This window comes from Sciurus carolinensis, chromosome X, assembly GCF_902686445.1.
Source record: "Sciurus carolinensis chromosome X, mSciCar1.2, whole genome shotgun sequence".
Classification (NCBI taxonomy): domain Eukaryota; kingdom Metazoa; phylum Chordata; class Mammalia; order Rodentia; family Sciuridae; genus Sciurus; species Sciurus carolinensis.
Genome location: NC_062232.1, coordinates 126,197,879 through 126,208,683, shown reverse-complemented (window position 1 = coordinate 126,208,683; position 10,805 = coordinate 126,197,879). Strand labels below are relative to the sequence as shown.

At 39.8% G+C, this 10,805-nt stretch overlaps 1 non-coding gene across 1 annotated transcript; it reads right to left on the bottom strand.

Annotated features, from left to right (window-relative positions):
• Window positions 1-534: 534 nt before the first annotated feature.
• Trnaa-agc (transfer RNA alanine (anticodon AGC)) lies at window positions 535-607 on the bottom strand. Its single transcript has one exon. It is a non-coding gene; the product is annotated as a tRNA-Ala (tRNA).
• Between the last annotated feature and the right edge of the window lie 10,198 nt (window positions 608-10,805).

Here is a 10,805-nt window from a genome sequence, read left to right as displayed (position 1 = left end):
CAGTGGGACTATAACCCTTCTGCATAAAAATGGACCACTAACACTGAAACCCAGTTGCAGGGCCTTGGGTGATCTGGATTTGCCCCAGAATGTTACTAGGGCTGGATTTCTACACATGGAGTCCCTGGCAAGAATTTGCCCCTTCGACCTCCTTACCAGACCTGCTTTACCACTATGTTTGAGGTAATGACTTGAGCTCTAATCCTTCCTGTAACACGTGCTTGTTAACCTTCCACTGGCCCCAACCAAGACAGAGCTACTCCTACTGTGTCCAGAGTCCAAGTCCCAGATGTCCCCTTCCCACTGCCAGGACCTTATTCTCTGGCTTTTCCATCAACATGCAACACATTCTCTGTATTTTCCTCATACTCTGGCCCATGCTGTGCCTGAAACACCTCTCCAGCTTTATGCTGTGACCTGATTGTAGTAACCTATATGATTTCAGAGCTTCAAAGTGGTACTGAATATTGTGTAGTAATTTACCTTCTACCAAGTGCTTTTTATTTTAATTTTGAATTATTATTATTGTTTTTTTGGTGGTGCTGGGGATTGAACCCAGGACCTTTTACATGCTAGGTAAGTACTCTACCAACTGAGCTATATCCCCAGTGCAATTTTGAATTAATTTTTAATTGGTGTACTATAATTATGCATAATAGTGGAATAATTTGTGAAATTCATACATGCACATAATATAGTTTGGTCAATTCTATGAAGTGTTATTACTTATGATATTTCAAGTGTGAAACAACATCTAGTACTCTTCAGAATTAGTCAGAATGCTAACTTCTAGTAAAGGCTTTTAGCAATACAAATGCTAAATTGCCTGTACCTTTTGATAAGCTGGGCAGATCCCATTAGAAACTTCTCATAGGATTATCGGATGCTGCACTAAAGACTTTGCAAGACAGAAGCACCTCGCCCCCAGAGATATGTGTTATACTCACCTCCCAAGCTGAAAAACAATGGATTGAATTTTAATAACTAAGTCAGTGCCTCTGGGTTTCAGAAGAGCTCGTCCAGCTGTCCACAGATGCAGGGTATACCTGAAAAGGGACTGCACTATGCAGGCTTGTGCTGCACTCCTCCCCCCACCGCCCCCAAGTCTTTGTCTCAATACCATATGCAACTGGTTTTGCTTTAGTGATATTTTGTTTTGTTTGTCACAAATCTAGCTTTTGTAAAAGTCCAAGGTTAAAAAAAAGTGCAAGATAATAAAACCTTAGAGGGAAATATGGGCCGCTGGCTCAAAGAACAAGCGTGTGGAAGGCATTCTAGGGCCTTAATTACTTTGAGTCACACAAACTGGCCTTAAGCACAGTGTCCATAGGAGGGGAGTCATCATCTTTTACACAGTTACCCAATGGGAATGTGGTTTGGGGCAGATTATGGGCCAATGATACCCACTATCCCAATTCAGAAGCTTGAGGTTTGTGCCAAGTTCCCAAGGTAGCACCTTGAACTTGCAGAACTTGCAAAACCAGCTCTACAGTGGTGAGGATTTCTCCTGGATTCAGATATTCATAAGCCCCAGGGGAGTTCTCAGACCTGTGGATAATTTTCAGCATTCTTTGATGCTGAGGAGGAATGCAAATGACATATCCTACTCCAGAATCAGTTGTTTGCAAAGTGCACTACTTGGTACAATGGAGGGAATGTTATCATACCATGAGATTTTTGTGGTGCTTTCATAGCTGGTAACATATAAAATTTCTGCTTAACCCAGATCCGAGCTTTAACTTCATTTACACATTATTGAAAACATTACAAAGCATAAATCAGTTCAATTTTTAAAGTTCCTGTATGATATTTTGAGAGCAGCCAAATTCTCTGGCTTGTCTGGACTCTTTCCCTCCGCCTGCCACAGCTCGTGGCAGGCTAAATAACTGTGGAGAAAAAGCAGGTTTTCAGCTGCGGCTCAGATTACTCTGTCACCCTTCCTGCGTGGCAGACAGGCCCCTGCTGACATGGAGAATGAAGACAAGAAAATTACTTCATTATAGTGTGTCCTGATCAATTACAAACATCTAGGAGTTGGGTCTGTCCATCTGCTTCTCTGGCCTGGCCCTAGACACAGCTCTGGGTTATGAAAACAAGGATTGTGTTGCCTGGACCCCCAGGAATTAGCATGCAAGAGATTTTCAAATCCCAAACCAGAATTGCTCTCCTGCAGTAGGTTCCTGTTGAAATCAATATGCTCAAGTTGGATGACCTTTAGAAATCATCTCATTTACCCTTTCATATTCCAAAGGTCCAGAGAGGGCAAGAGGCTCACTCAAGGTCACAGTGTAAGTTGATTTCAGAGTCAAGTCTAAATCCTGAAGAACATGGTAGGTCTGGAACTTTGCAGCCCTCAGTGATGGCAGTGAGTTTCAGTTTTATCAGTAAATGATTCCCTTAGTTTTCTTTCAGCCTCCAGGTCACCAAATCCCATGGAGTTTCAATCTCTGATATGGCCAATAGCTCCTACAATATAGGAGCCTGGATTTCTGAAAAGTTCAGGTTTATGCCAATTGGTCCCTGGCCATTATTCATAATCTCCTAAGCTCTTTGTTCCTTCACAAATTTCACAGCCCAACAAGGTAGTTTCCACTAATTTCTTTGGTGTTAAGAGAGGTTAAGTAACTTACCACAGGCCACACAGTTTTTAGGTGGAAGAGTTGGGGCAAGAACCAAGCAGTCTGTCTCCAGAGTTGACTTTTTCAAACATTATTTTTTCCATGTCTACTAACGCTTACCTGAAATCCTTGGACCCAGATGCACTTCAGAGTATTAAAATTTTCAAATTTTACAGATGTAATGTATTGCATATATCAAGTATAATACCAGGGAAACATTTGCCAATCAAATATTTCAACAATGTTACATAGGAATATTTTCATTATGTAAAATAAATTATAATTATATATGCCACCCCTTCCCCTTGTTCAAATCAGGAAAAACCAGGATAAAAGGTCCATTTTCAAAATTTGAAAATGCAGACAGTTGACTCAGGACCTATATTGCTATTCTAATAGCACCTCTTATATTTCCTTTGCCCTGTTGATCTCTATAGCTGGCTGTCCCAGTTGGAGCTGCCATCACCTGATAATGAAGGTAGGTGATTGGCTGGTCTTACAAGGGGCTCTCTGGCTATTGGTTATGTTGGATCAGTCACTTATATCCTGGTTTGCCCAAGTTATATAATTTTCCTCTAGAGAACCATTCTTCCTGTATCCCAGAGCATTAGCTGCTGAGCATGTGTTTCATCATTGCATAAAAGGAGGCTGTTGGGTTAGTTGCCATCTCATTCAGTTTGCCCTTGAGTCATTGTATCAACATTCACCTGCTTCAAGGGAGATGGGTCTGCACCAAGAGTGGCTGCAGGGTGAAGGAGGCTGGGCAGCATTCATGTAGTTTGTTAAGTCATCAAACACATCAAAAGCTCCGGGCTCTGATCAAATTAAACCTTCATGGAATTCAGCATGTGTAATCTGAGAGGTGTCATTCTGCATTTGACAGCAAGATGGTTGCTGCCATCTTTGTCCTTCTAAATTTGGAAGTTTGATTCATTTTGCCAAAAGTATGAGTGGCATGGATAAAAATTAGTGTTCACAATTGGAGAATAAAGACTGTCCCTTCATGGCTTTGTATGTCTATTACAGCAGCTCTGAAATGGACATAGGCCCCAGCGAGCTCAGTTCAGCCCGGCTGGACAGCTCCAGTATGCGCCCAGAAATATTGTTATTCACAGAACCAAAAAAAGTAAACCATAATAGCTAACATTCTACATTATTCAGTGTTTATGTAGTGGTTTATTACTTAATTTTTACCTAACGCAGAACTGTTATATTTAGGAGAGTCAGTATAGAGTTGAACAATGCTTAAAGTTTTTAATAGTATATGAAGTTATGTGAATATTATAAGATCACAAATAGATCCAAAAATACTGTTACAGAAATGACAAAATAAATCTATTAATGGATGAAGAAAAACTAGTGTCCAAATGCTTCTATTTTACCCAAACCTGATTGAAAATCAATGAAATGCTAAATACAAAGTAGAAAACTGCCGGTAACAGAGTATTCCTGAACAGTCTACGAATGGAGAAATGATGAAGAAATGTACATAGAAAGGTTAGTTAGGTGAAGCAGACATAAAAGTAAAAAAACTGCAATCTTCAAAGCATGTTATATATTAAAAATTCAGAATATATTCTAAATAAATGTAATTTGTTACATATATATTATATTCCATTTATAACACACGAAAAGAAAATGATAGGGATGGTCATTCAAAGAGTCCCTATCTGTGGGTGCTTTAGTAGAAGGGGGCCGTATGAGTAGGAGCAGCAGGCATGTGACACTTCAAGAGGTTCTCACATGTGAACCACCCACTGCTTAAAAATGGCATTCTTTGCATTTTATGACATTTTAGCTCTGAGGGAAAAAAAATCTGAGGAAGAAGTAGATTATGGCTGAAATTACCACATTTATAAGGTTCTTAACCCATCCCTTATACATATTTGCCATGGAATAATAACTCAACTAGTCTCTTTTGTTCTCCTCTCATACAGGAAGTCCTAGAGGCAAAGGAAGAATTTTCCAAGATCACAAGACCAGTCCATGCAGAACTGAGACATACCCTTAATGTCCTCTCCAGCACCAGCCCCATTGCTCCAGCACCAGGCACTGATATTGTGCAATTGCTTTTGTCAGCCCTCTTTCACCTGTTGTTTCTACTTTTAACACAGTAATGGTCTTGTGAGGTATAAGCAGGCATTGCCATATCCATCCTACAGATTAGGAAATTGAGGTATGGTCGAGGGTTAAAACACTTGTCCAAGATCTGACCAGTCAATCTCTAATGAATCCTAGTCTAAAGTCCCTTGAATATTACCACTTTCCTTTGATTTTTAGTTTAGCAATGTGTCTCTGTTCTCTAGGGACATATGTGTTCTCAGAACACATATGATTTTGGTCAATGGATACATGGGGTATCTTCCAACCACAGTGCCTTCCATGCATACTCTAGTCAACTATTATTATTTTCTTCTTTCTTTTCCTTTATGCTCTGGAGGAGGATCAAATGTTTTAATATTTGCTTTCTAAAGCCATTAATTTTTACTCCTAAAATAATAAACCATCCCAAGAAGGCTATATCTTTCTTTTCTTTACGATTAATCACGTAATTGGAACACATTTTAAAATAAGTTTTCCTGATCAATTCACACCAGTGTCAGTTCCTCAAAATGTCTTCACTATCTCCTGAAGTTGACACCTCCAAATTTACCATTTATACCATTTAGTTGTCATTGCTTTTGATGAAATGATTTGACTACAAAAATAAAAATGATTGTTAAATATTTTGATTGAAACCTAAAGAAATGTATTCTTTTGTATTAGTCAGGGTTATACAGAGAAATAGAGCCAATAGGATATATTTTCATATGCAAAAGAGATTTATTTATGAGGAATTGACTCATGTAATTATGGACACTGAGCAGTCCCGTGATCCAATATCTGCAACTTAGATATCCAGAATGGCCAACAGTGCAGTTTCAGTACAAGATTGAAGGTCTCGGAACAGGGGAGTGAATGATGTAAGTCCCAGTCCAAGTCTAAAGACCAAGTAACTGTGTGTATGCGTGTTTGTGTGTGTGTGCGTGTGTGTGTAAATCTGAGTACAAGTCCAAAGATCTGAGAACTGGGGAGCTGATGTCATAAGACCTGTTCAAATTCAAAGACCAGGGAATCAGGAGTACTGATGTCTGAGGGCAGAAGTGGAGTGTCCCAACTCAAGCCAAGAGGAAATTTTCTCTTTCTCTGCATTTTTGTTCTATCCAAGCCCTCCATGAATTGAATGATACCTATCCAAATTAGGGAAGGCAATCCTCTTGAATGAGTCTATTGATTCAAACACTAATCTCACAGACACACTAGAAATGTATAAATAATGTTTAAACAGCTATCTGGGTAACCCTTAGGCCAGTTAAGTTGACACATATGATTGAGCTTCACAGGTGCTTTGGCATTTGGTGTTATGTTTAGGAACTTCCTGGGCCAAATGATATGTGAGCTTTAAATTGTCACAGATAATATCAAATTAACGCCTAGAAAAGTGGCACCAATTTACACTATCAACAGTGTAAAAGAGGCCCCTCCCAGTCCCCTTCATCATAACCAGGTTGGACAATTGGAAAAACAAGAAGTGGTATTGCATTGCTGCTTTGTACATTTTTGTGCTTACGAGTGAAAGAACCTATTTTCTTATGCCCAGTTTAAGAGAACCATCTACTTAGTTACTGTGACTATTGGGTTGAGTTTGGTTCAGATACTGGCCTTTAGAAATAAGGTGGAAGATGCCAGGCAAAGGTGATCTTTGGATCATTGTACTCAGGGGAGCATGGGGAATATAAAGGCCTGAAAGAACTGTTTCCCATTTTAGTTAGCCTGAGTGTGCTGCCATCCTGTCACAGCACCACAGCATGGGCCACTTCCCTTGCTTCTGGTCCCCAGTGGAAGGTAAGGTAGAGAGCTAAGAGGCTGTATAAATGACCTACATTTCATCACCATGGGAATACGTGAAAGTCATCCACACTTTCCTAACCCACTCTTCAATTTCTCTTTTGGGAGTGGCAGGGAGGGACTAGGACTTCCCATTTTGAATTCCTACTACAGTTAGAGTGGACAGATAAAACAAGGGACACCTGGTTAAATAAGCAATGAAACAAATTCAGTTAAATTTCAAATAATGAAAAATATTTTCATAAAAGTCCTACACAATATGCTAAATTATTTTTGCTAAATTTCACAACCCTATCCATAGTGCCAATTCTGTATATACTTTTGAATCCTTCTGTCAGCTTCTCTGAGCCTCAATCTCCTCCTCTGCAAAATGGTCCTGATAACATCACATGACTGCTTTGGGGATCAGATGGATATTGCATTGGTATGACATTGTTTAGTAAAGTATAAAATGCTTTTCAAATATTACATGGCATTTCAAATATTACAAGTCAGTATTTACAAATAGGATATGTAGAACTGACATTATAAAGGGGCTCCCCTCTTCTTCTTTTTGCCCCTACCAAAAATACATTGGGAGGTAGTTGAAAAAGTGTAGATTGCATCTGAATGACTGTGGTATCATAGGATGAGTCACCATTATTCTCTCTAAAACAAACAAGAATGTTTCATATTTTGCACTAAATAAGCACTTGGGTTTAAACATAACTCTTTCTGTTAAATCGATATTTTTTAAAAAGTCTGCATGGGGTAATTATTTTCCCTAAAGAGTGCTAGGAATACATTGCAGCCTCCTTCCTGCTTAACAGTGTGTAGTAATAAAAGGTCTATCACCCTCGGAATGCTTATTACTGTGACAAATCACTAGGAGAAGGGGGAAATGATTTAGTACCTGCTCAATTCCATTTATTCAGATCCTGCACATTCCAAATTTGAGGCATGCAGCCTTATTTTGAGGGCAAGTGGGAAGCAATGATTTGGGGGAATGGTACTAGGTCAGTTTTCCACCTGGATATCATTTCCAAATTGTAGCCAAGCAATTAAATTTTTTTATTACTGAAGTTCGATTGTCTCCCTCCCGCCACCACCTCTCCCCAAATAGCAATTCTCTTGTCTTCCCATCCAAGTGAGCTCTGCTATAACTTTAAGAGCATGAAAGCGAATGTGGGGAGGAGGTCAGTGTGCAGGGCACCCAGCAGGTTTGATGTGTCAGTGGATAAATGATGGGATCACATCTGGAACAGTTTGGTGAATAAATAAAATGTGAAACCTCATATATCACTGCCCACCTTCCAATCTGTAAGGGAAAGAGCAAATAAATTCTCTAATGACCTTGTAAAGCACATAAAAGATATTGAATAAACTCTAGAAATTTTGTGGCTAAAAGTGTCCATATTAAATAACGAATTTTAGAGTAGTAAAATGCTTGAAATATCGGAGGAGACTCCCTCATAAAGTGCTGTTTTATTTTATGTGTTATTTATTAGTCCACACTTGTATAGCTCTGAATAATGTAATTTGGATTTTAACTTGGTGTTATAGAAACACTCTTCCTTCTGATATTTTCCCAGAGGGGTTTTATATTTACACCTAGGGAAGGTTGATCTTGATTTTTATGGCTTTGCCTGCCAGGAGATTCTGCAATCTCCAGCCATCAGTAATTTATGCTTATTTTCAGTACCATTAACTTTAGGAAATTTGGGGGGCAACAGAGGTACAGGAAATTCCATCTGCCAGGTATTAGTCAGAATTGAGGAACAGCTGTGAGCCCCTCTTCCTCCGAACAGGTTTGGGAAGGGGAAGGGGGCCAGAAATGACATGTCTTGGTTCTGTCAAGGATCCATTGCACATGGAATTTACTTAAAGGGGTCATCTATGTGTATTTTATATTATGCAGCAATTATCAAGCAGGTGATGTCCAGGCCACTATCCCAGGAGACTTGGATTCTTGTCTCAGTTCTGCCCTAAGTTTCTATGTGATCTCAAACAAACCTCTTTACTCACTTCTACTAACTCATCTGGAAAATAATTGAGGATGAGCCTTCATGTTGGCTAAGGGTCCTCCAAATTCTGGCATTTCTTAATTACCTGATTTGTCTGATTGAATAGACAGAAACTGTGTGACTAACAGGTGAGCTTGATCATGATACTTAGAGGTACCCAGAAGTGAAGCCTTTCTCCAATTCCTTCAGTGATCATAAGAGAGAGAGAGGAGGTTAAGCCCAATCTTGGGTTTTGAAGTCATATTTCAAAAATTACTTGTTCCCAGGCAGATGTAGCATTTCAGAACCACATTTTAATCATTGTGATTCAGGGTTGCTAATGACAGTAGCACTGCTCTGGAGATCTCACCAAACTTGAAATGTGTTGGTTGAAAGATACGGGATCCAGCCAGCTACTGTGCATGTCTCTTTTCCCAGCTGATGCCCTGTGATCACTTCTCTGGAGATAGGGGAACCTAGATGAGGAAGGTCACTTTAAAAGCCTGGTTCAGGCTGTTGGAAGAGGCAGTAGCTGTCTCTCTTTCTCCCTTAAGCTTTCCTCCCTGTCTTACCAGGATGACTGATCTGGGGGAAGCTGCTGAGTTGCAGTTCTCCTCTCAGTTTCTGTACAAGGATTTGATAATGTTATAATGAGGCTCATGGTCATGGCTCATGGTCATGGCTTTTAGTGGTCTTCACTTTTGTATGTATTGAACACATCTGCAAGTACTCAGTGAAGGATGCAATTAGGCAGTTGTTTCCCCAAATGACAAATTGTCCACTAACTCCCATAATTGCATCAGCAGTTGAGTATTTACAGGTGTATTCTGGTCATCACCAGTGTTGAACTGTCTTGGGAACCACAGTTATGTACAGAGAGAAGGGTTGTCAGGGACCCTTTAATGATATGTACCTTAATTACTCTGTTGCTCATTTTGGTGCTTCCAGTAGGAAATTCTTAGAATCCTTTCCAGGCCAGTTTACCCTTTATGGTCCCGGCAATTGTGTGACCCAGAGTCTTGGAATGGAACATGTGCACAATGTTGCTGTTTGGTACAGTGGTTTTGCAAGGAGGAAAATCCAGCTCTCTGCCTTCCAAGAGGATTTGTGGCTAGGGAGAGATTTCCCCCTTGTCTCTTACCCTTCATTAACTCTTTAGGATCCTCCCTCTGTGTTTAATTGGGAAAGAACTTAAAGCTGTAGTCTAACTGTGAAAACTGATTACCAGGTCCGTTTTCAGGCATGTCATTAGGCATGCATTTGGAGATTTGGAAAAACATGCCATTCATTGCTGAGGCAAGATATTGCTATTGTCCCTCACTTAGAACTATTTTAAGATTGCAAATGCACTGGAGCTGTTGGATGATGGGGAAAGCCTGGATGAGAGATCCAAATCCAAGTGCTAACTCTGCTTCTGGCTGCCTGTGTGAACTCAGGCTAGCCACATGACCTTGTTTCTTTGTCTATCTAATGTGGAGGTAAAACCACTTCCCAGACAGAGTCGTGGAGATTAATTGAGATGTTGTTTGTGAAGTGCTGTGTAAACTGTGAAGTATTGTTCAAGTGTTTTATACAAGGCCACTCCTCTTATTTTACAGGGACTGTTGCTATATCCTGACAATTAGGGCATTTCTTCTATATGAAAATTATAGTGTTTCTGTCCAGATAAGGAAATAGTACACATAAAGGCATATCCTGGTACAATTGCCCAGAAAGAAATTCACAAAGTTGAATTAACACATGAACAAACATTATTTATTGGATTAAAAATAAGTAGATAAAGATGCGGGAAATCATATAGAAAACACACTTTTCACAGTTTTAAGCTCATCCCAGGGTAATGCCCTTCTTCTTCCCCAATGTGATGGATTATAATGTGCAGTTAGCAGAGGAGAAGGGAGAGGGTGATGATGTTAGTGAGGAAAGTATTAAATTATCTAGAATTTGGTGCATTCTCCTCATATACTCCCACTGACCAACACTGGTAGAAAAGTTTTTTTGTGGACAATTGTGTTCTTGGCAACCTGTTTTGATGTTAAGTTCTGTGCACAAATCCAGGGCTGATTATTTCTTGCTTCAAGGAAGAACCAGAACTTTACTGTGTCCTTGTCCACCAAGGGACAGAACTCAGCCTGCACAGACCAGTGACACCATAGCCCAGAACAAGCAGCAAGCAGGCTAACAGGAGGGACTGAACTACTGCCTGAGGTGTAGTGTTGACTAATTGCTGCTGCTCTTTCTTAGAGCCAAACCCATAAGTGTCATGCTATGTAGAAGATCTCTAAATTGTACTGCTATAGTGATGAATTTGTGTTCA